Below are 23,982 nucleotides of genomic sequence, written 5' to 3' on the forward strand. Positions count from 1 at the left end.
GCAGCCAGCTCCACCAAGTTGGAAAGAGGAGAGAAACACTCCTTCCTCCCCCCTTCCTACCCACAGCTGTGATGGTTGGTGGGAAAACATCTTCTGCCATCTACAGACTGCCTTTTGCTTATGAAGACATGGTGCTCGACAGAACCCTGTTGGAGGAACATCCTCCCAGCTTATCACACGGACAAAGAGAGACAATGTAAATGAGCTCAGCATAAGGAGAACCATGACCAGTTACAGAGTTTCCCCCTCCCTCCCCATCTTTTGTCTGGGGGGCCTCTAAGCATCAGAGTTCTCTGATGCTGGCTCTGAGAAGAATCAATAGACACTGCATGAGGTTTATTAGTCCCCCTTAAGACAGCACCAATGATCCAGCAAGTCCATAAAGGCAGGAAAACTGGCATCATTGGCTTTTTAGAGTTTGCCTAGATATCATGCTTCTTCCCAGCTTCTATCATATCATGGCAATATGAAAACATGTTCTTGAGCATAAAGTGTGTGGTGCAGTGGAAACACAGCCAGCAGCTGAGGAGGGCAGTTGCTAATATGCAAGGGAGAGGAAAGAAGGCCGGAATCTCTGTACCAGACATCTGTGCTGATTTTGCTGACTGCAGGAATAGTGGCCTTAGGGACATTTAATAAAAAATATTGTTAAAGAAGAGCCAGGGCTGTGACTGTATTAGTCATCCATTAACTGGAGATGTATGAGAACAGACATTTCACTCCCTAAAGCAATATAGCAATGGACGTGCAGTCTTTGCATAGATGCTCTGTTCTCTGTTGTCTAAGAGAACTGCTCCTTAAAGATGCAACACAGCTTTTGCCATCTTTATGGTTTTATTAAGTTCTGTTGGTTTTGTTTGTTTGTTTTTTTGGTACAAATTTGGTACAAATCGCTTTCTTACAGCACAGTTGTGTTTTTCGTTCACTATAATGCTGATGTAATTTCGCACAAGAAGAGTTATAACAAGGAATACCAGGTTGGTGTATAATGCTTGCTTGCTTACTTGATTTTACAAGTACCTTATAATGAATTTATAAAGCATCTCACTGAAATGCACAGTCTGTAATAGTAACATAACAGTGAGAACCAATTAAGTTCTGACCTGTGTAAATATGGCTTGTCCATTGAGATCAGTGAAAGCTGTGCTGTCCTAAAATTCTTTCTGTGACTATTGGGTAGTTGATTTATAACAATCTAGGACATGGATAGTTTATGTAGCCTTTATGTATCCCTTAGATAGGCAGACACATGGTGGTTACTCAAGAGCATACACAACATCCTCAGTTCTCAAAGTGGAGGTGAGGTGCTGATTCAAAATTCTGATCATTTCCCATATCTGCCCACTTCACATCTCTGCCCTCCAACTTCCCAGAGGAATTAGTAGGCAAATGTTCCCAGTGAACTTAATTGGGATCTACACAGAACCATGAAAATCAGCCTAGGCAGTGAAATGTCTGGATGACACTGCAGAAACTAGTTCTTGCTAATTAACCTTTGCAGCTCAGAGGTGTTCACTCAATTGCTTTCCCTCTCCAGGAGTGTAGTTTCTTTTTCTCTACCCCAAACCCATCAACTCCTCTTGTAGAAATCTCCTTTGCAAGCAATATTTTAGAAAGAATTTACTTAACTCTTATTAATGGTGTTTTCATCAACTAAATGTTATTATATTGACTGTTTTGTGGTAGGAAGAAAATTGCTTCTGTTTTGAAAATGGAGAAGGAAGGGAGGAAGGGAGAAGAGACCACTAAAGACCTGCAGCTCCTGACGCAAATGGTGCATATCACCCCAAAATAATGTGCAGGTGTATGAGACATCAGACGCTTTGTCTAGCCCAATTTTTGTATTCAAGGTCATCCTTCTGGCTCTACCTTAGAAACTGGCCTTATTCTATAGAGGACATTGAATGATAACACTGCAAGTCAGCTGACTGCTGTGTCACAGAGCTGCTGCTTTCTACATTATCGCAACTGCCAGAGCTCTTAGTGCTGCAGTTTTCTAGTCGCAGTGCGGCAAAGCAGACGCATAGACCCAGTAACAAAGCAGCATAGATTTTTTATTCTCGTCTTTTTTTTTTTCTGTCCAAGAGACATTTTCCCGGTGTTAGCGCAGGAGCAGACACGCAGCCTGGATATGCTGGCTCCAGCCTGGCAGTGCTTTCGGCTGAGCAGAGACTGTGCAGAGCTTGGTGCCCACGCTGCCGCTGAGGAAGAAAGCTGCTCTCCTACTTCGTGCCGTGACGATACACCTGCAGCCACAGGACCATGGAGATGGTGGCACTGGTCTCTGTTTGCCTGACTGAGGCCTTTGCATGTGCTCCTCTTCCGAAGCTGTGCTGGTGTTCCAGGGCCATGCATATGGGTAATACAATTTACTGCAATTTCTTACATCAGTGTAGCAAACCTCAAGCAAGCAACCAGACTCTGACCTAAATCAGTCCCAGTTCTTCGGGATACAGGGCAGCAGGCAACTGGCAGCGATACAATCAGCCATCAAGTGGAGAGGCTCTGGGACTGCAATCTGCATGGGTTGAAGTCTGTGAGAATGAAACAGTTCCCGTTATCTGGTTGCTTCTCCTTCTAATAATACAGTTGCTACAACTGCTACTACTACTGCGTCTGCTTCTCCTTGCCTGAAAGAAGCTACTTCTCGCGCTCTCTCAGCGTGGGTATTTGCGTAGATAAGTCTGTTGGTAACGCAGCCCTTATCTGCTTCTGCTGGAAACCAGGGCACGAAGTCAGCCTGCCTTAACAGTTGTTTCTTTCTGCGTGATGCTATGCAGCTAGAACGGGTTACGCTGACAACAAAGGAGCCAGCACAAAGCATCACTTTATTTGCTGGACTGCTACAGGAACCTGACTCTTCTTCGCTACGAAGCCCTTTTCCCTTCCCATTTATTTTTTATATTTTATTTTTTATGTAATTCATCTAATTGAAGAGCCTATCAGACACCATTGTGGATGTGGGTTTTAATGATTTGGAAAAGACAGCCTGTGGAGACTGCGACTGGAGACTGCAACACGCTTAGGTTATTGCCAATTTGAAATACTTGGTTTGTGAAGCACAGCCCTAAGGGACAAGCGCAGTAACTGAGAGAGAGATCGTAGATAAAGAAATAAAAATGACAAGCATAATGGAGGCTCTGCAAGAAACTGTCAGGGAATCAGTTCATGGATGGCAATTTCACCAGTCTGAATCTGAATAATTCATAGATTGAAATTACCCTGCTTTCACCTTTCCATTTAAACTGGCATGATCTGAATCTCTAATAAATTTTCAAGATAAAGTAAAATGCCAATTTGAATCTGAAGAGCTTTTAAAACCAGATGCTGCACCCCGAGTCTTTCGATACCTTTCACAATTATCCTGTGAGAGCCGCACTTCATCATGAAGCACCATTACCAGTGAAAATTACGGTGATTACAATAGCAACAATAGAATACCGTCAAATGATCTCCAATTTACCTAATTTACCAAGGTTGACTGTATGCCCATTGTGCTTCAGTACGTCTGGCATTGGATCAATATCACAGAGGAAGAAAAATGCCTCAGTATATGCTTCCTTTTGGTGCCTTTAACTTTGACAGCACAGGAAAATCTATCTCCTGTTAAATGTTTTTACAGCCCATCTGCATGCCTGCCACAGGATCTGATTGATTCTCCATCATTTTCTTTGGTTGCTGAGTATTGGATGTTATTGTGTTACTAATTTGTTTATAACGTGTACTACTGCACAAAGACTGCAGCAAATGAGTAACAGCACAGCGACTGCTGCTGCAGCAGTAGCACTGCACTCTCTCACAGGGGAAGCCAAAATGAGTTCAGTGCCTTATGTGAATAATCACTTGTGTCCGTGTTATAAATGATTGCAAGCGTCACTCATCTTGGTTGCACGACATGAGAAATATGTGCAAAAGTCATGGTCAAGGGAGATGGCTATGTGTAATTCTAACAAGATTTTTCCCTTATCCAGCAATCAGTATGAGGCTGTGAGAGATAGGCTGCGACTCTTTCTTTAAATGAGTGTGTGTACATACGCATGCACGTACATAGGAGGTAAGGATAGGATGCATTGTGAGTATGTGCTGATCACTGAAAGCAACATTTCTCTGACAAGCCAGGCACAGTGTTTTGCCACAGTCTGCTCAAATCCTGGTTTTGGAGTGTATATTTTCTATAGGACAATGCGTGACTTCTGGAACAGTAAGTACCATTAATGCAGCACGTTGGTGCCTATAGCAATGCCATGGAATGGTATTTTAAGCATAGTTTGACTACAGTGTGGATAAGTAAGAAACATGCACTGAAGGCTACAACAGGCATTCCTCCTGGAGAAGACTGTGTCTGTTGTCTGTATGTGTGTGAGTTATACACATCAATCTTGTTTTTCCTTTTATGACCAGATTTACTCTGCCTCCATGGAGTATTTGCTAAGGAAGGTAAGCAATATTTCTTCTTACTTGTACGACTGTGTTGTATTTCTTTGGGGAAAATGCATGTTCATAGCACATAATTATATGACACAGAGTGATTTCATGACATCTAATTAGGTATTTCAGTATCTGTTCACATTAGATCTGAACAAGAAAGCCTATATAAAATTTGTTATTTTTTTAGTTCAAAAAACATAGAATTGCTAAACAAAAATAATTTGTTTCTTACTCAGCTTTGACTGTAACATTATTAAATAAGATCCTATTATATACAAATAATAATGTTATTTAAGCCTTTGGATTGCAGATATTGTCTTTTACAGCACTGTTTATTGCATTTCTAAATTTCTTGTACATGAGTGAATACTGTTCTCCAGAGGTATAAAAGGCAGAGGGTTTTTCTATAGCTTGAGCTGTGATAACAAAGGAATCTAGACGAGCACAGAATTTGATTACAGAAAAAAATCCTGAATTTTAGATTATTAATTAAGGTGATTTAGCAGACAGTTTTTCTCAGACAGCATACTTTGAAGTTACTACTCTGTCTGGAATTAAGTAGTCCATTCAGTGCGATATTTAAGTTCTTCATATTCCCACGGCATCCACAGTTTAACAAAGAAAAATCCTTGCACAGAGCAAAGACTGAAACTCTGGTGAAAGTGTAAAACCAATGTTATGTTGCTGTGGAAAAAAACCCAAAAGATTCAGACCAAATTTTTCAGAATGCAACTAGATGTTTTGGTTTAGTTGTTTCATGAGTATTTTATGGTTTTGTGTACACAAATATAACATCCACTGGGATAACAGCTATAGGATCACGCAAACAAGACTTTGAGTGCAAAGTTCTGTTGTTATTTATGTGATTATAATTATTACCATATTCACGTAGCCTCGTATACTGCTTTGACATTAGGGTCTGTTAATCATTTTGGATCTAGAGAGTCCTTAAAATCAGATTTTTTTTACCAGACTTATCTGCTGTGACAGTCAGCAAACAGTGGCTTGTCATGGGATGCTGGATGTCCTCATTAGCAGATGCATAGCAGGTCTAACACAGAGTTTAAATACTCTTGAAGCCTTCATCTCAGGGCCTGATACCAGTTGTACTCTGATTCACTTTGGAGTCTCCTAACTCATTCTGTATTACTGAAAAGCCATTGGCTTTCTCCCAATGCTCCACACTGTCCTCATCTTTCAAAACATGCAGCGCTGGCCAAGTCTGTTGCTGTCTGTCAATATAAGTGACCAGAGGATGTAAGAGAGTGCCCTCAGAGGTGAGGTCAGCTGTGAGGTCACACTGTCTCAAAGTACTCTGAAAAGGTGGAGAACCTCAGCAAGTAAGCCCTGCATTTTGGGCTGGTAGATGTTTCAAAGAAGCCAGTCTGCCTATAGGATAGACTGCACAACCTAATGAGGATAAAAACATTAAAAAGTTTTCAACCATGGGAATCACAAAGTGAATATTTGTGATATAAACCCATAAAAAGCATAAAAGCCATATAATATAGCAAAATGCATCATGAATGTATTTCCTGATATGTCTATAGCTAATTGAGTGCAGCTACAGATGAAGGGCTTAAGCTATAGCATTCATTGTCTGTGGTGAAATACATGGCAGAGTATTAAACTTCTAATACAAAGTCACTAATTTTAACAACTGTATTCAACGGTTAATCTACATTACATTGCAAGATGTATTAGTCTGATTTTGTGCTTACGTTTTCATTGTGTTTTACATGTCTATACCATATCATGCAAAATTAGGGCCGTACCAGTTCTTCACATGAGTTTCCAATTATACAGAATTATTCACTTGAGTAAAATTCCTTCATTGTGTTCTGCTGGACCCACACCCTCACCTACCTCTAGACACTGATCATTGTTCAGACACACACATGAAAAATCTCTTGGAGCCCATTCTTCTACCAGTAAGTTCTTGGCAAGACTCCATGTGCCAGTGACAAAAAAAAAAGAAAAGAAGTGTTGTTTTCTTCTTGTTTAACTACAAGAGTCCAGTCCAGTATATCCGACAAAATGCTGAACCAAGGATGTTTTCTGTTCACTAGGATACTTGAACCAGCAACACAGGATAGGTTTATTCACAAATGGGAGGGTCCTTCTTGACTGTAGTTTTGTTGATAATATTTGTGCTCACTTGGTCAACAATTCTGCATTCTTATTAGCTACTTTAAAACATGTAAGTTCTGATCTATAATGATTGCATCTGCTTGGACGAAAGCCCTGAGAGTTGGAGAGCCCACCATGTTTTGTTTGTTTTCCATCTTACGGCTTCTTTGAATTAATTGTAGCTGCCTATGGAAATATGATCCCCTGAGAATACAGAGAGATGCATTATTGATAGCTATGCACAAAGCTTCTCCAGATTCCTGTGCACTCTGTCTGCTATGAAATTCACACCATTATTCCCAGACAGAAATCTTAGGAGTACAGTAAGACTGAAGTAACTTAAAAGAATAACAACAGCACTTCCAAAACATCAAAATCAATGCAGAAAGCTCAGCTTTAAACAGAAAAAAAATCCAAATGAGTTCATAAATATATCTGAAATACCTAGACAGTTTACCAACTTTTTACTGCCATACAATAGCTACTGGATGTAATAGATGTAAACAGTATTGCTAGTTAAATTTATATTATAGGTAACATATATGTATATATATATATAAACCTTGACTTTAAAATAGTTGCATCACTTCTCACAGCATCTGTTCACTTCATGAGCTATAAATGTATACCTGCTCTGTGCTTTTATCTACACTTCTGCAAAGTTATCAAAAGTTCTGAAAATTGAATGATTTATGACTGAGAAAACGTGCAAAATAGATTCCAAAATGAGAATTGCAGTGAAGGTAATGGTTTTCCCCTGTTCTCATACCATCAGAGCTTATTGTGTGCTCAAATCAAGTCAAACTCCTTATTATGTTAGAATTTTTCATAATGAACAGAAAATTTAAATTAGAGTTCAAAATATGGACCTATGAGTGCCTGAAAACTTGACTTTTTTTTTCCTTAAGTATTTTTAACTCTATTTCTGTCACACGTGTTGTCTTGAATGTTACCCAACAAATTGCATGCAGAAGCCTATTTGCGACTGTATACCACATCTGCAGGTAGACATGGATAGTCAGAACCCATACTATAAATTAGTACCAGTGGAAAATACTAAATTGGGAAATGCAGTTATTAAAATCAAACAAGCAAAAATAATAAACAATAAAAATGGAACAACAACCAACCCCAACCTCCCCAACTCCAAATTTGATTTTATTTGCCTGTAGGACTGCCACTGTACTATTCATTTATACTAAATATTTTACAGAAATTGTGTGGTATTGTATGTAGTGTTGAATTACATGCAGTTACACTCAGTGAAACATTCAATTGGAAAGGCTTTTCTCATATTCATTCATTTCTATTCCTTCTGCCACCAGCGTTCCCTCAAAATGTGTCTGCAGTGATGTAGCAGCGAGTCATTCCTCTGATCTGCAGGTAGTGAAAGGTGTTGTGAAACTTTATGTAGCCTGGGGAATGGATGTAATTGCCAAAAGTGGGAACTGTCTGGTTGATTGTCTAGGGGAGAAGGAGGCATGCTGAAGGTCTTGGAGGATGGGAGATAACCTGTCTACTGCACACTTCTGAAGGGATGGGAGGGGAGACCTTATTGCTCTCTTTCAATATCTGAAATGTGCTTACAGTGAGAGCGGGGTAGGTTTCTTCTCACTGGTGACAGGATGAGAGGAAATGGCCTCAAGTTGCACCAGGTTAAGTTTCGGCTGGATATCAGAACAAACTTCTCTACAGAAAAGGCTGTTAAGCACTGGGATGGGCTCCCCAGGGAGGTGGTAGAGTCACCATCCCTGGATGTGTTTAAAAACCATTTGGATGTGGTGCTCAAAAATTTAGCGGAGGGTTGTTAGAGTTAGGGTAGTATGGTCAGGTTGTATTTGGACTCAATGATCTTTAAGGTCTTTTCTCACCTGAGCAATTCCATGATTCTTCTGATTTAAACACTAAAACAAAAACCAACCAAACAAACAAAACAACAAAAAGCAAAAAACAGGAAAAAAGTTCATTATAAAGGACTTATCAGTCAATTCTGAGATGGGAATACAGTTCCTGTGACCCAATGTATTGTTTGTTGACATGTACATTCATGCACAGCAATATAACTAACTATGCCCTGGCACAGTAATACCTATAAGTAGACTATACATCACATATTATCCTAAGCAACTGTGTTTCATTTACAAGGGCAAGCAAAAATACTATTTTTGCCTTTCCTCTAAGTGTTGTATGATACCTAGTATTATGCACAGAGTCAGCATGGATTATTGTGGTTCTCGTTCTAAAATGGAATAATTTTCTTCTACCCTTTTCTGTATCAAACTTATCACCTACCTGTTCCTTAGGGACAGTTTTGCAAACTAACTGGCCTGAGCTGCTTATGAATTGCATACAGTTTCAACTTTATTGACATTCATTCAGTGTCTGTTTTAATATATTTAGGAGTTAAAGTTTCTTCTCTGTCACAGACCTCGGTTCTAGGCAACAACTTAAAACAGACCTTTTTATGAGCTGCACTTCATCTCCCAAATGCTTGACAATTGAGTCTGACTTGCTGAAGTGCTGAGTTCTCAGAACTGTAGCAGACCAACGAAAAACACATTCTCTGTGGTATGCCTGGAATTGTCTCAGACACCTAATGAGACGATAGCCATGCCAAAAGGCTGAAGAGGTAGTTGGAGAAGTGGTCAACTAGTTCTGTCCAAATCTCCAGTGTTCACTGTAAAAGTTTTGACTGCAAACTTGTTTGTGGTCATCTTGTTGATGACAAAATACATAAATTTAGCAGGCATAGCATAAAAGGATGCCTAGGAGAAGGTCGTGGGGGGGAGCTGAAACTTCAGTACTTTGGAACTTCTGGACAAATGCTCTCAGACTGAGGAAACCCCTATTGGCTTGACAAATGCTGGAACACGGACTGGCGATTCCTTTTACCTTCCACCTTTCTGTCTTCCCACAACACCCTACATCTCTCTCTCTTCTTTATTTTTCCCACATAAAATTGTTATGTAATGCAAGGCTTATGTTGATTTCTTATGAAATCACACACTTTGCTGCACAGCTTAGATAGACATAATTGTAAGAGTGCCTGTTCCTCAAAGGTTATCATAGTACAGAGATTCTCATTAAAACTGATGATTGTGTTTGGACCGCGAGTATCATTTTACCTTAATCTAACCAGGTGGATTTATGAATCTTTATTTTATGAAGATGATTTATGAAGGGTCACCCTTCCCTCTCTTCTTGGACGGGATCTGATATTTTAATTTGCCAAAGTTGGCAGAATCTTCTTGGAAAATCTGGAGGCCACCTTTCAGCTACACACCAGGAAGGCTATAAACTGGGAGAGGTATGAGGGGTGCTGATGTTCCACCTGATAAATGCAGGCAGGGAGAATCAGGAAGCAACCTCTTGGCTATACACCAGGAAGCCTATACTCTCAAGAGGTAAAAGCAGTGGCAAGACATGGCTGCCCCAGGAAAAGCCAGTGCTTGACTGCTCCCCTGTTACTGAGAAGTTGGAAAAGTGTAATGTATGTCCTCCCTAGTGGAAATTACTTGGGTTCAGAACAATTACCATGATCCTAGTGCTGTAGCAGAAAGAATTGCAGCCCTTTCTAAGGAGCAGAAAAAGGTTGGGAAAAGAAGAAGCCACAGTGTGTGCTGTCTTAAGAGTGGTTCTGATGGCACCTCAAAAGGATAAGTATTTCAATAGACAAGCAGAAGGGGAAATAAATAGGTCCCTACAGGACTTGTTGAAAATGTTGCAGGATCAATTACACATAGAACATAAGACCAGTGAGTGTCTGCACACAGCCTTGTGTGGCACACTAGATCTGGAAAAAAATCTTCAGTCTAAATTAGAAGAAAAGGAACAAGAGAGATAGATCTCGACTTAGTTTCAGGGAGCAAACCAGGATTTTTGAATCTGGTCAAATAGCTGATAAGCAGTGGCTTGGTTCAGGAGCTCTATGCATAATTAAGGAGTTAGAAATGAGTCAGGAGATATTTTACCGAGAATGAGGAGGGAATGATGAGGTCTTTGATCAAAGCACAGAAGACTGATGATGGCCAATGTGGATAGGCCCTGCACATGTTTACCTGAATGGTGCTGTATGCAGAAGCCAAGATGTCAAAAATCCAGGAGAAATACAAGTTAGCTGAGACAGAAACCAAGATGGAATATGAATGGAAGGTATCACTGAGTGGCAGAGATCAAGTCTTGTTATCAGAAGGTGAGGCACAGGGATAGTAGGGTCCTGGAGTTTTTTCATAACTATCAGTGATCCAGCAGAACCCCCATCATTAACAGGCTTCTTATTGGACTGGAGACTTGGATCACTTGGAAAAGGGAGATCCAGTGAATACTGAGACCCCACTGTAAATCATTTGACAGGAAGTGTGCAAAAGGATGCTTGACACCAAATGATGCATGATTGATAGGCATTTAATCCAGCAACAGCCTTCTCCTGTGTTGTTAGTAGTCAACCCCAATAGAATGACACTCCTGATCTGGAGTCTGCCAGAAGTTATGTGCAGTTCATTGCACTGACTCCATGAGCTGGACAAGGAAGTTAAAGAAATTAAAGAAAGTCCATGATCTGGGCTAAGAAAATGATAAATGATGGAAGAAAGATAGGAACTGTGAGGAGTATCAGAGGAAAATCCCATAGGAAGTTTGTATTCCCATCATCAGCGCTACATGTGCAAAACCATGAGCAGGCTCTCCTGGAAATGAGGAAAAAAGGCTGAATTCTTGCTCAGTAGTGGGTTTGTCTTCAGCACAGAGGAAATCTGGTGCCACATACTGTTAACAGTTCTGAATCTCAACATTTTCCTCTTTCTGCATACCAACCTTCTTGTCACAATCCCTCTGCTCACTCAAGCCATATCCACTGGGCTTCTCCAGACCCTTACCAGCAGCTTTGCATCACTACCACTGCATTCCAAGTCTTTGGATGGTCAAGCCTGGTAGTATTGTAGGCAGCACAGAACAACATCATGGTGAGAAACACTGAGAAGCTTTAACAAAAGTGTTACCTGCATACTCTTTGTGTGTCTATGCCACATACATATTTGTGCATACCTCCACGTTACTAGGAAAATAATGACTTTACTATGAATTTCTTGTCCTTAAGAGCAATAAGAATAAGCTCACTCTGTACTTGGGAATAAATATACACATACATATTTATGTGTATATACACTTAAAATTTGGTGACTGTATCACTCATACACAGAAGTTACAAAGTTGACTACTTCAGTGAGTTTTGAGTGGTCCTCTGGGGGCACCAGGAGTGAAAAATAAAAGGCTGAGTACCAAACCATAGTAGTCAGTCTAGTTTATCTATAAAGTGTTAAAACACTGACATAATTTGATATAGAAAAATTCCCAACCTTCTCGGATTTGGTGAGGTCCTTCCATTTTCCACTATAGCAGTGGCCTGAGGACTCTTGGCAGGTACACACCTCTGCAATGATTAAGTTCTTGGTAGATTAATAGTTCAACTTCTACAATTTCTGTGCATTCATAACAATAGTCCAGAATAAAAAATTACATTATTATATGTTAAACACACTTCTTATAAAAAAACATCAGTACAATTATGCAAAGCAACATAAGAAGGGAAAACAAGAGAGTTATTCTTGGGAGTTGATTCTCACCTGGCTGATGAACAGTCACCATGCGAGGAAGCAACATGCCACTTTGAGATTACTTTTAGAAAACAGCCAGAATAAAGCTACAAACTAAAATCTGAAAGATTCACATTTTACATGTGACTGCCTTTCCTTGAAGAACCTCACTGCAATTCTTTTACCTATTTTATTTCAAAAATGCAAATGTAGCGTTGGATTGATGATTGCACTTAAAAGAGAGAAAACACAATCAAATCTATGAGCTGTGGTTTCAGGCTCTGATTAGGTGCTAGAAAAAATAAATGTTTTAATAATAATAATAAAGAAGTAACCAATCACTGTCCTAACATTGTACATGTATGTGTCACAGAACATAATTTGATTTGCATGACTTCCATCTGCCAGTTTCCTGAATGTTCTATGAGGGCTTTCCAAAAGTAATGCCTCCTATTATGTTGTTCTATGACACCAGAGGTGAAAACTGGTGTATGGCAGTAGAGGTTGAATCTACCTGCCAATATGCTGCTACATTTTGTTGCCATGTGACAGAGGGCAGTAGAGTGGCAGTCTGACATTGAAGCATGCATGAAGAAGGAATTCATTGGCACCTTTTCATGTGGAAAAAACTTCAACAACTGACATTCATGGACGTCTGCAGAACATCAAATTAAAGTGAATCAAAATTTAAGTTCCATGTTTTTAATTACTTCGTATTATTTTTACTATGTCTTTGTTCTACTTGATTTCAGTCAGCAACAAAACTGGAGAAGCATGAAAATGTACATTTTTGCTTTGTTTCAGACAGTTTATCCTTAAATCTGTAACTATCTATAAGCCTATTTGTTTCCAGATACATACTTCTGCCCTTTATTGGAGGAAAAAAGGCAGGCATTCAGATCTTCAGAAAAGAAACAGTACATTTCAATAATATCATGTAAAAATAGATCAGCATAGGAAAATTTCAATCAAAATCTTGTGTCACTTTAATCAAAATCATTTCAATAATTGAATTAATTTGCCTTTTTTTGTTTGTTTGTTTAACACTGCATATGCACCACATAGACATGCTTTTTTCTTATTTATCTAGATTTCTCAAATTTAATCCTGTCATCATTAGGGCTGTTAGATTTTTTTTTATTTTTTTTTTTTTCAGCAGGTGGAGTGTAGCCTCTTATTTCCAGCCTATATAATTGTGCTGCTTCTCTAATAGCAAAGTGGGGAGTTTCTCTGTGCCCTCTATGCATTACAGCTGTGGTACTCCAATTTCAAGTACATTAACTAGTGTGACTTTCATATATTATTATATAATGTTTTGATGTGGCTTTGTAATATTTGTTGGGAAGTTGTAGAGTAGGAAAAAATACAAGAATGGTGGGGTAATATATAGCCAAAGGTTATCTATAGGAAAAACTCACCAATTCTGATGCCTTCAATATAGATGAAAAATGATGAGGCTGGTCACCTGAACTCCACAAAGGAGCAATCTCCAAAAAAAAGAATCTGCTGTCATGGTGGTCAGCCCTTAAATGAAGTCTAGGAGAGGTGGAGTCAGGCTCCACCCGTTCCGGGAGCACAGCTGAATTACCTTCACCTGTGCTCCCACAGCTGACCTGACACTCACCTCAGCTGGTTAATCAGGGGTTCAGGCTGTGATTATCAATTTCCTATACAGAAGTTATAAACTATAAGCTAATAGCTTATGCATACTCCAGTTCATAATGTATTTTCCTCCACAGTAAACCTTTTTAAAGTGGCCTTAAAGAAATAATGTAAATGATAATGTTTATGATGAAAATATGTGTATAATTATATACTCATGACTATACATACACTTGACATGACTTTCAAATATACGTATGCTATCATTTCCCTGTTTTCGGTGGGATTCTATCACTTGCTTATATTTTGGCACTGGTAGAGGAATATCTTTATTCTATGATTTTACCCTTGCAATATTTAATTTTTCCTTCTGCTCCTTGGATTTGCTGAGAACGTGAAGGTAAAGCATAAAAAAGAAAACAGAAAAGAAAGAAAATTAGCATGTGACAGATTGTGCCTTTCCATTTAGAAAAGTCAGCTTCCAGACACTGGAATATAATGCGATACCTTTTTATGAAGTTAAACTGTTTTCTTTTTGTGAAGCAGAAATGTAATTACAGACACCATCTACACATGGATGGCATTTGCTTAAGCAATATTTCTAATACATAAATATGATTGAATATAAATATGGTTTAATTTCTGTATAGTTATGTGTGTATATGTATATAGTCCAATTTCAGAAAACAGGCAACAGTTATGCTGGAAGCTATCTCCTGGATGATCAAAATTCTTACCCACATGAGAAATATGCCTCCAGAATTTTCCATGATCTTAGCGATCCTCATCATTAAATAGCCTAAAGATTGATTTTTTTTGTTGTGTTTTATTTTTTCCCACCCCACTACATCTATTAAAAATCTACTCTAGAATCTCATCACTTTTATAGTCAGAAACCTTCCATTTTCCAGCCTACATTTATTTGTGGACAAATTACACCCACTTGTTCCTGTGCCAACATTGTCCAGTAGAGTAAATAAATAGTTCTTTGCCTGCTGTTTACCAGTCTATTATGCTTTTTAGAGGATAATTATTTCCTGTATCAGCTTTTGTTTCTGCTAGATTAAACAAGTAAAATTGTGCAGCCTTTCTCTCAAAAACTTCTCCCTAGTAATTACTGCAGCTCTTTACCTATTTCATCTTTCATGATCATGATGAAAAAAAAACTATTTGAGATCCCTCAGGTGCCTTAAACTAAAGCACAGCTGTTTCACCTTTCTCTGCAAGAAATATTGTGGCCCATCCTTTCATTACATTTATTTTCTCACTGTTGTATCCCAGTGACAACTTAATAACTACCCAGTCACCTAACACGCATATCTAGATCTATCATCTTCTATGTTGCTTGCAACTGATATGCTTCTAGTTTATAGTGGTCTTTTTATTAATCTTTCTCTTGCCAACATTACATGTTTCCAAGATAGTTTAACTGTGTGTATTCTCAATGTACTTCTTCCAAAGGTAATACATGTTTTGGATAAGCTGATGCCAAACACAATAGAAAAATATAAAAGAATATCATTGCGAGACAAAGGGAAATATCACACTGAAAGCACTGGGAATGTTTAAAGAATAGGAAATTTTTGGAAATATGTTTTGAGAGAGCGTAATGATTTAAATGCAGAAAGTACCTTAGGAATGTGGTGGTTCTGTTGCTGTTGTTTGCTTGCTTATCTTATGCACTCAGAGATGTTTGAATATTGTATTTTATTTGGCTTGAAGAAAAAACTCTCAGACATACTAGAGCAGGAGAACCCAAACTCACTTACAGAGTCTCTCAATGTGAAATGAAAGGAATATGGGGTTTTGCAACCAAACACCTCCTCAGAGAAGCTGGGGAAAAGCCTTTGGGATTGCATTCACTACCCAGACGGCTGAACGTCTTTTCTGATGTGGAACTAAATCTTAACACACAGCTTGCTGCTACCATAATAGTGGTAGACAACTAAAAGAAAACAGTAGTGGCATCTAAAGCAAAATACTTCTCTGGTAGTTTCTGTGGCAGACAGGTATGTAGAGACAGTATTACTCACAGGTCATTTCCTAGAAGTGGTTTTGGGTACCACTGAAATGTGTTCCTCATATGACTGTCTCAAATAAATTAATATTTGCTTATTTGCCTGAATGCTTTTAGAGTTGTTCCCAGTAAAATGCTTTTCAATGCTGTCTGGTTGTAAAGGCTCCATCCTAAAGGTCACACATTTGGAACAAAGTATCTATACCTATTAGCTTTTAAAAAACATTGAGATTTTTGTAAACATCATAATGATTTTTGACTATTAGTTCCAGTATCTGGGAATTTGGAAACTTTGAATCCTTAGAAAAAGGATTTAAATTTTCTTATTTTGTCATGGAAGCCCGAAATTTTAAATACTTGCAGTTGTAAAATTGAAGAGAGTAGAAGAGCTGTGCATTGTCATGCTTTCTAGGAAGAGCTTCTCTATTTATTAGGAAGACGAAGTAGGCTATTGAGGGATTTTTTGGAGGGAGAAAGATAAATCTTTTAAAAATATGTCATTTTTTTTTTTCGTTTCTTTTTCTTTTCAAAGAGATCTAGGAAGAGAAAATATATTCAGAAAGGAATGAATTGCTGAGACGTAGAGTCAGTTTTAACATTGATGAGAATCTACTTATTGGGATGAGAATTTGCATTTATGCAGGATTATTTTATTAAGTTATTAAAAGGTGCCCTCCTTAATGTGCCCTCCTTGACTGTTGCTGCGTAATACCTTCTTTGATGTTGAAGTGGTTGAGTGAACATATTAAATTTTTTGTATGTTTCTAGTAATGTTTTAATGTGTTATGTTCTTTTTAGAGAACTCCTGTGGAGCTGGTAGCTGTGGACTAATGGCTGGTATATGAAGCAGGTAAGCTGTGGACATTTTTCAGTGTTAACATAATAACTTTCATCAAGGGAGGAAGAAGTCTTATTTTTCATTTCGTTAAGGTGAGTTTGGAAGACACTGATTCTGTAAATCCCAAGATCTATGATGTTTATAATCTTAGCATATGAAGCTAGTAGCTTCAGAAATAAAAGAGGTGATATTTCTGTTAGAAGAGATCACTATATTTGACCTCTGACTCATGATTTTTAAGAAATATTTCAGACAAGTTCAGACACCAGATGTTTTCAGCAAGGTGTAACCAAATGATCATTCTGGCTTGACAAGATTAATGTGAAAGCCACCTTTTCCCCTAATTCACTTTCTTTTTGCTGGTTGAAGTTAGCTAAATAAAGTATTTGCCAAAGTGGTAGATAGCTTTGTCATTATCCTTTCAGTAACGGTAGACTTACTGAGTTGCCAAAGGAAAGCACTTTACAAACCACCTTACAAAGAGAAACATGATGCAAAGTAAAACATGCCATAGATGATAATGCTGTATGACTGATTTTAGTCTGATAGAAGTGTTAGGCTAATTAAGAAAGAATTAAACTACACATGACAGGTATCAGTCGCATTGCTTAATATAGTGCTGGAGGATACATGGAACCACAAGGGTGATGAAAGCACTGCAAGAACATAAACACAAGGAAAATAAGATACAACTGCTGCATGCAAGGATAGTGGTTTTTGCAGGTAAACATGGAATTCTTGTTTGACAAGGTGTTTTTTCCATGGTATAATTTAACCATTAATAAATTTTCTATGCAGAAAACAGTTGTTAAGCTATTTTAAACAGCTTGTGGGGCTCCAGAGCACAGAATCACCCTTGAACAGTTATTTATATGAAAAATATTGCATTTTTTTTAGTGTAAAATAATGACTTTTCCTCTTGTGCAAAACATTTTGATGTTCAAATCAATAAAAATTTTCCAAGCTAAGAAGGTTGTGTTCATATCAGAAGCTTGCTTCATTAATTAGTTAATACAAAGTAAAAACCCATTTGGCATTTACATGAAGAAGATTTCAGAAAATATTTTCCATGGAAAACAGAGGTTTTATTTTCTCAGTCATTTACTCTTAATTTCCTGTGATATGTTCCTTTCCAAAAGATTTCTTGGAGCCCCCGATTTAAGGTGAAATCAGCCTGTTGTTTCCTAAAGTAGATTTATTAGTATGGAAATATACAGAAGTTGTCTTTAGGCATAGAAATTTTTGGTCCTTCTTTGTATTTATGTATCATTTTCATTTCTTCATGCTTATGTTGCACAAATCATCTGTTAGGCAACAGAATTATACACCTCCATTCCTTAACCTCAGCGTGGCAAGTCAGTCTTGAGAAGAGGGTTAAGGTATGTTTTTAGATAAAGAGGTGATGGTGGAACTTGTGATGAAACTCTGAGGAGCAAAAATACTTGTTCTATTCCTTCTACTGTCTATTCCTTCTACTTGTTCTATTCCTTCTACTGTCCAGCAGAAGGATTTCACACGTTGCAGTTTCACAAGAGATGTGCTGATTCAAAAACTAAGTGCAGAAAGTTCAGCTCTGAGAAGTAGAGGCTGTGCAACAGCACTGATGATCTCAAGCCATGCAGATAGCTGGGACATCCCCTCTCTCTGAGCTTTGTCCCAGTGCTGCCTTCTCTTTCCAATCAGTCTATCAGAGGAAGGAGCGGTTTAAAATCATGGAGTCTACACAATACAAGGCTTTTGGCCTCTTTCCCCCCCCCTCCTTTGAATCGGTTTAATACTTAGAGCTATTCTATGGCTCATGAGGATTTTCCTGTCTTTCAAGTAACTCCTTAAAATCAGGTGTTTCAGGGCATATCTTAACTTGTGTAGATGATGGCAGAGTGCTGTAAACAATCAGTTATTGACTTGCAGATTAACTTAAAGGCATGTAATTTATAAGTGACTCTTGGAACAATACAGCAGGTCACAAATAAACTCTTCCATCCTCTGCACACGCATTTCCCCCTCCTTCACCCACACAACTATAGCAGGGAGGGCTGTTTAGATGACTGTGTGGGATCTTCACAGAGCAAGGACACCTGTGTGGGGCTGGGACTGGACCAAACTTGAGACAGTAATGCAGGAGATGCCCTGCAGCTCATTAAAGTTTCTGATATCATGGGTTATTTTAACTACTGAAGAAGCAGGAAATGAAAAAGCAATTCCTCCCTTACAAACACCCTCTGTAAGTACATAAAATAACTGCGAAATGGTAGAGGTGAAAGGAAGATAAGGATATTCATAATCTGTACTGGGACTGGATGTGCGTTCCTCCCTTCAGGTGTGTGGTCTAAGCTTCAGGTGATGGGAGTGGTTCCCAGGTTGTTTTTGAAGTTTGACTTTTTTTCATCTTCCTCCCAGCATATCAAGCTGCTTTCTCATGAACAGCATAATTAGCTGAGCAATAAGTAGATCTCTCAGCAGGGCTGTTTTCATTCTGCTGCCATCACACAGAATCACAGAATGACCTGGGTTGGAAGGGACCTCAAATATCATGAAGCTCCAACCCCCCTTCCTGGCAGGGACACCAAACTTCCACATTTACTAGATCAGGTTGCCCAGGGCCCCATCCAACCTGGCCTTGAACACCTCCAGGGACGGGGCATCCACAATGTCCCCGGGCAGCCTGTTCCAGTACCTCACCACTCTCCTAGTAAAGAACTTCTCCCTAACATCCAACCTAAATCTTCCCTCCCTCAACTTAAAACCGTTTCCCTTTGTCCTACTATTATCAGCCCTTTCAAAGAGTTTAATCCCCTCCTGATTATAGGTACCCTTCAGGTACTGAAAGGCTGCAATGAGGTCACCCCACAGCCTTCTTTTCTCCAGGCTGAACAAGCCCACCTCATAGGGCAGGTGCTCCAGCCCCTTTACCATCTTCATGGCCCTCCTCTGGACGCTCTCCAATAGCTCTATGTCTTTCTTGTATTGAGGGCTCCATACCTGGACACAGTACTCCAGATGGGGCCTCACAAGAGCAGAGTAGAGAAGGATAATCACCTCCTTACCCCTACTGGCCACCCCTCTCCTGATGGAGTCCAGGATACCATTTGCTTTCCGAGCTGCAAGAGAACACTGCTGGCTCAAGTTAAGATTCCATGCTACATGTTTACCCTGTGTTACCAGCCCCTCCTTCTGGGCTTCAGCTGGACATTCTGTTCATTTAAAAAACACTGCTGAAAAACAGTGAAAAGAAAAAAAAAAACAACCCTTACAATTCATTTGCACATTCTCTTCCAAATTGGAAATTGTTCTTTTGTTTTTCTAATCCTGCTAGTTTATTTCCAGGTTTGAAGGCTTTATGTCACTTCCAGAGTCCTGAGAAGTTGTTTACTATAAGTAAGAACAGACTATGAGTGCCTTTCTGTGTGAGTATCTTGGTTGCAAGCCCTTTTAACAAATTAAGAAAAAGAGAATCTTCCAAACCATTCTGCCTTCAGCAGCAGCACAGTAAAAGCAAAACAAAACAAAAAAACAGGTGTTCAAACAAAAGGAAAATAACTAAACCACACATTGCTTTAAAGTATATAATGTTAGTAGAAAGTGTGTTTCTCAAGAAGGATGTTTGAGTACTATGCACGTGAGCACTGAATCCACATTCCCTTCCTATGCCTAGTTAGGAAATACAGTATACATTTGCCTTTCATTCTTGCACATAGGTGCAAGTTTTATCAGGATAACATATGTATCTTTTTGTATGCTGAGAAACTGTTTTGCCTCTGCCTCAGCCTGTCCAGGGTATATTAATATTGACTGATTAATGTACATCCCATGGTGTATTATTGCTTATTTAAAACATAATGCTGCATGACCTTATTTTTTTTTCTGTTAATTATCTTTTTCCCTTGTAGGAAAGCAAGTTTACTCATTCTGAATCATGCCAAACCGCATAATCTGGAAAGGAATATTGTGGCTCTACTTGGAAAGTAATAATTGGGCTTCAGCCATCACTGGGAAAGTTGTATAGCCTTTTATTATTTTAACTGGCCAAATGCCCTTTGTTCCCACATTAACAGCCTCCCTGTGACGCCTGTAACTTTGATATTATTTTCACTTTTATGCTAAATTTCACCAGATGAAAGGCACAAACCCTCCAATTTCAAAATAAAAATAAAATAGCATGTTTTGTTAATCCTGTACTTCAGAGGGAAAGTCTGTGAAAACGATAACCCATGTCTGCTGGCCAAAGTTTTGTTCAGTAAACCCATCCTGCCAGCTGTTCTCACTGGCAAGAAGAATGATAATATTTTGGTATTTTTAATTTCCTCATTTTAGAGCAGAAGTTTTGATTGTGTCATCATTTAAATTATGCGTGTTAACATCAGTCTGGCATACAATACAGCCTTTATAAAGAGCTGGGTTTGGAAGATACCACCATGATGTTGCAATAAGGTTGTTCTAGAACATTAAACAAAAGTCACTTACGGACAAGGAATTATTCCTTACTCTCTGGTTTGTACTACTGAAGTACTGTTTTGAAAGTCCTGAGGAGGACACCAAAGCAGATATGTAGGAGCATCTTAGTCAGATATAACTGGCTGCTGAAGACACAGAATATCCCAAACAACTAGTCTCTCACTTACGTGCCTGTTGTCCTCATCTCACAAGGCAGACTTGAGAAAGGATTACCAAAGAATACCTAAGGTCCAGTCCTTGGTGAGTGACAAGGGATGGCCTCAGGCAGGCAAGAGGAGCACTGTTATTTCTAAGAGACAAAAAAGCAGTCACCTAAAGATTGAAGCTTAACTAACATGCTTCGTATCCAAAAATGCCCTATCCTATCCAAAATGCAGACAAGACATGTTCTCCATCTTGGTTTCTGGCTGTAGGTTTTAATATTGACAATTGAAGCCTGCAGCTTAGCAAAGACTTATTTCAGCATATCATAGAATCAAATAATTGTTTTGAGTTGAAAAGGATCGTTAAATGTCATCTGGTCCAATTCCCCTACATTGAACAGGGACATCTATGGCTAGATCAGGCTGCTCAGGGCCCCATCCAGCCTGATCTTGAATGCCTCCAAGGACGAAGCTTCCACCACTGCTCTAGGCAACCTGTTCCAGTGTTTCAGTACCCTTCCCATAAAAAAAACCTCTTCCTCATATCCAGTCTAAATTTTCCCTCTTTTAGTCTGAAACAATTCCCCTTGTCCTGTCACAGCAGACCCTACTAAAGAATTTGTCCCCTTCTTTCTTATAGTCCCTCATGAGATACTGAAAGGCTGTTAAAAGAAGGATTTCATTCATTTGTGCCTCACAGTAAATGTACGATTACTGTCTTAAACGCTCTTAGGTGGATGGTGTTTATGACCCTTCCAGTGTGTTTCATGGGGGAACAGCATAACCTTCTACTGACCTGAAATAGAACTGGGCCCTTCCATTTATTAAAGCTGTCTTGGGCAAGCCAGCAAAGTCTGTAATGGCTCTTTTATATAGCCCTGTGTGCATTTTATAACACAGGGCACATTTCAAGGAAAATGAAGGTAGTTCCTACAGTTTGCTTATGCACTGCTGTTGAAATATTTTATTGCAAAAGTTTAAAATAAAATAGATGGTGTATTTTCTTAGCAAGGCTCAGCCGTGCAACCATACTAATAATACCCCAGTTATACCATTGTCAGAACAAGAATGCAAGTTGGCATTTAAATATATTCCTCTGGCTATTTAAGTATGTAAATTCAGGAAAAAAAAAAAATATATTTTTTTTCCCCAAGTTTTAATTTCCTCCAGAAACATATATTTTACAGCCTTTTTCTGGCTGTGCAAGATCTAGACTGGCTGTAGAGCTTAGTGGAGAGTAACCTTATGAGCTTCACAAGGATAAATGTAAAGTGTTACACCTGGGGAATAAAAACCGTGTGCAGGTTAAGGGCCAACCTGATGGGAAGGAGCTCTGCTGAGAAGGACCTGGATATCCTGATGGGCAACAGTTGACCACAAGGCAACAGTGTGCCCTTGTGGCCAGGAAAACCAGTGGTGTCTTAGGTTGCATGAAAAAGAGTGTGGCAAACAGAACAAAAAAAGATGATCCTCCCCCTGTACTCTGCCCTGATGAAGTGATATCTAGAGTACTTTGCCCAGTTGTGAGCTTCTCAAGAAAAACAGGAAAATTAGAGACCAGCAGAGGGCCACAAAGGTGGTTAGAGGCCTGGAGCATCCCCCTTACAAGAAAAGGCAGAGACATCTTGGACTGCTCTGACTGGAAAAGAGTCTGAGAAAGTATCTTATCAATGCTTATGAAGTATCGGAAGAGGAAGCCCAGAGACAACAGGCACAAACCGAAACCCAGGAAATACCTTATGAACACAAGAAAATACTTTACTTTGACGGTTACAGAGCACTGGAACAGAATGTCCAGACAGGTTGAGGCTTCTTCTCTGGAGATACTTAAAACCTCACCTTGATGTTTTTCTCTGCAACCTACTGTAGGGAAACAGTCTTAATAGGGGGGTTGGACTAGATGATTTTCAGTGGTCCCTTCCAACCTCTACAATTCCATGGTTCTGTGATTCTATGATTTTATTCTTCTGGTTAGCACTCATTGCTGCAAGTGCAGTTACAAGTCAGTACCTTTTATCTTAAATTTCTTGCTTACTGAACTGACAGCCTTTCAGGGTACACTCAGACAAGGTCAGTTCCATCAATCAAGATGAAATGTACAAGGGAAAAAATGGCAAATCCATCTGGTAGCACTCTTAAGTTATTTCCCTGAATTTGGAGTTGGTGTGCCCCATGCAATGGCCTTCACAGTTATTCTACATGCAATGCAGTTTCACAGATCTGCAGATGTACCTTGTCCAGAAGTTTGTTCAGAGAGAAACTGTAAATTCCAGCCTCCTTGGAAGATGTAGCACTGCTGCACTAGTGGTCAGCACTACTGCAGCAAGTGGCTGAGAACCTTGCACACTGTGATCCCATGAAGCAAGGCAGCTGGGAGGGTACTGTCAGGTGGTGCACTGATTGCACTCTGTGGGATAAGCCATGGATGCTCACCACCTGCTAGCAGTGAGGAAGAACTTGAACATTGACCTTTTATCTTAGAAAAGGCAAATATTATTAATTGCAACAACTGCACAAATAACAAAGGTTATCTGTTAAAAAAATAGTAATACTTCCATCTTTTAACTTTGTTCAGGTTAACTTGGAAATTGTGGGCAGTTGTATAATTTTAGGTGAAAGGAAGAAAATTTAGGAAACAAAACAGCCATATTTCTTGAAACTAACCAAAAAAGACATCTGATATCATTTAAGTCTTTCCATATCAACAGCTAAATTAAAAGTACATTACAGTGAAAACAAACTTACCATGCATCCATGAGCAAAACCAAAAAGAAATCC

At 39.0% G+C, this 23,982-nt stretch overlaps 1 long non-coding RNA gene across 10 annotated transcripts in view; it reads left to right on the plus strand.

Annotated features, from left to right (window-relative positions):
* Positions 1-1,949: 1,949 nt before the first annotated feature.
* Positions 1,950-23,982, plus strand: part of LOC107309728 (uncharacterized) — a 48,355-nt gene continuing 26,322 nt past the window's right edge. For 3 of the 10 annotated variants that reach the window (XR_014943543.1, XR_014943544.1, XR_014943541.1), the window contains exons 1-2: positions 2,087-4,201; positions 16,567-16,618. This is a non-coding gene — a long non-coding RNA (uncharacterized LOC107309728). Of the gene's footprint in view, positions 4,202-4,301; positions 4,438-7,883; positions 7,942-16,566; positions 16,619-20,496; positions 20,778-23,982 lie in introns of those variants that run through there. The other 7 variants (XR_014943549.1, XR_014943545.1, XR_014943546.1 and 4 more) reach the window with 7 other exon arrangements.

The sequence above is a fragment of the Coturnix japonica genome, chromosome 2 (assembly GCF_054131305.1).
Source record: "Coturnix japonica strain WE chromosome 2, WE-NBRP24, whole genome shotgun sequence".
Taxonomy (NCBI): Eukaryota; Metazoa; Chordata; class Aves; order Galliformes; family Phasianidae; genus Coturnix; species Coturnix japonica.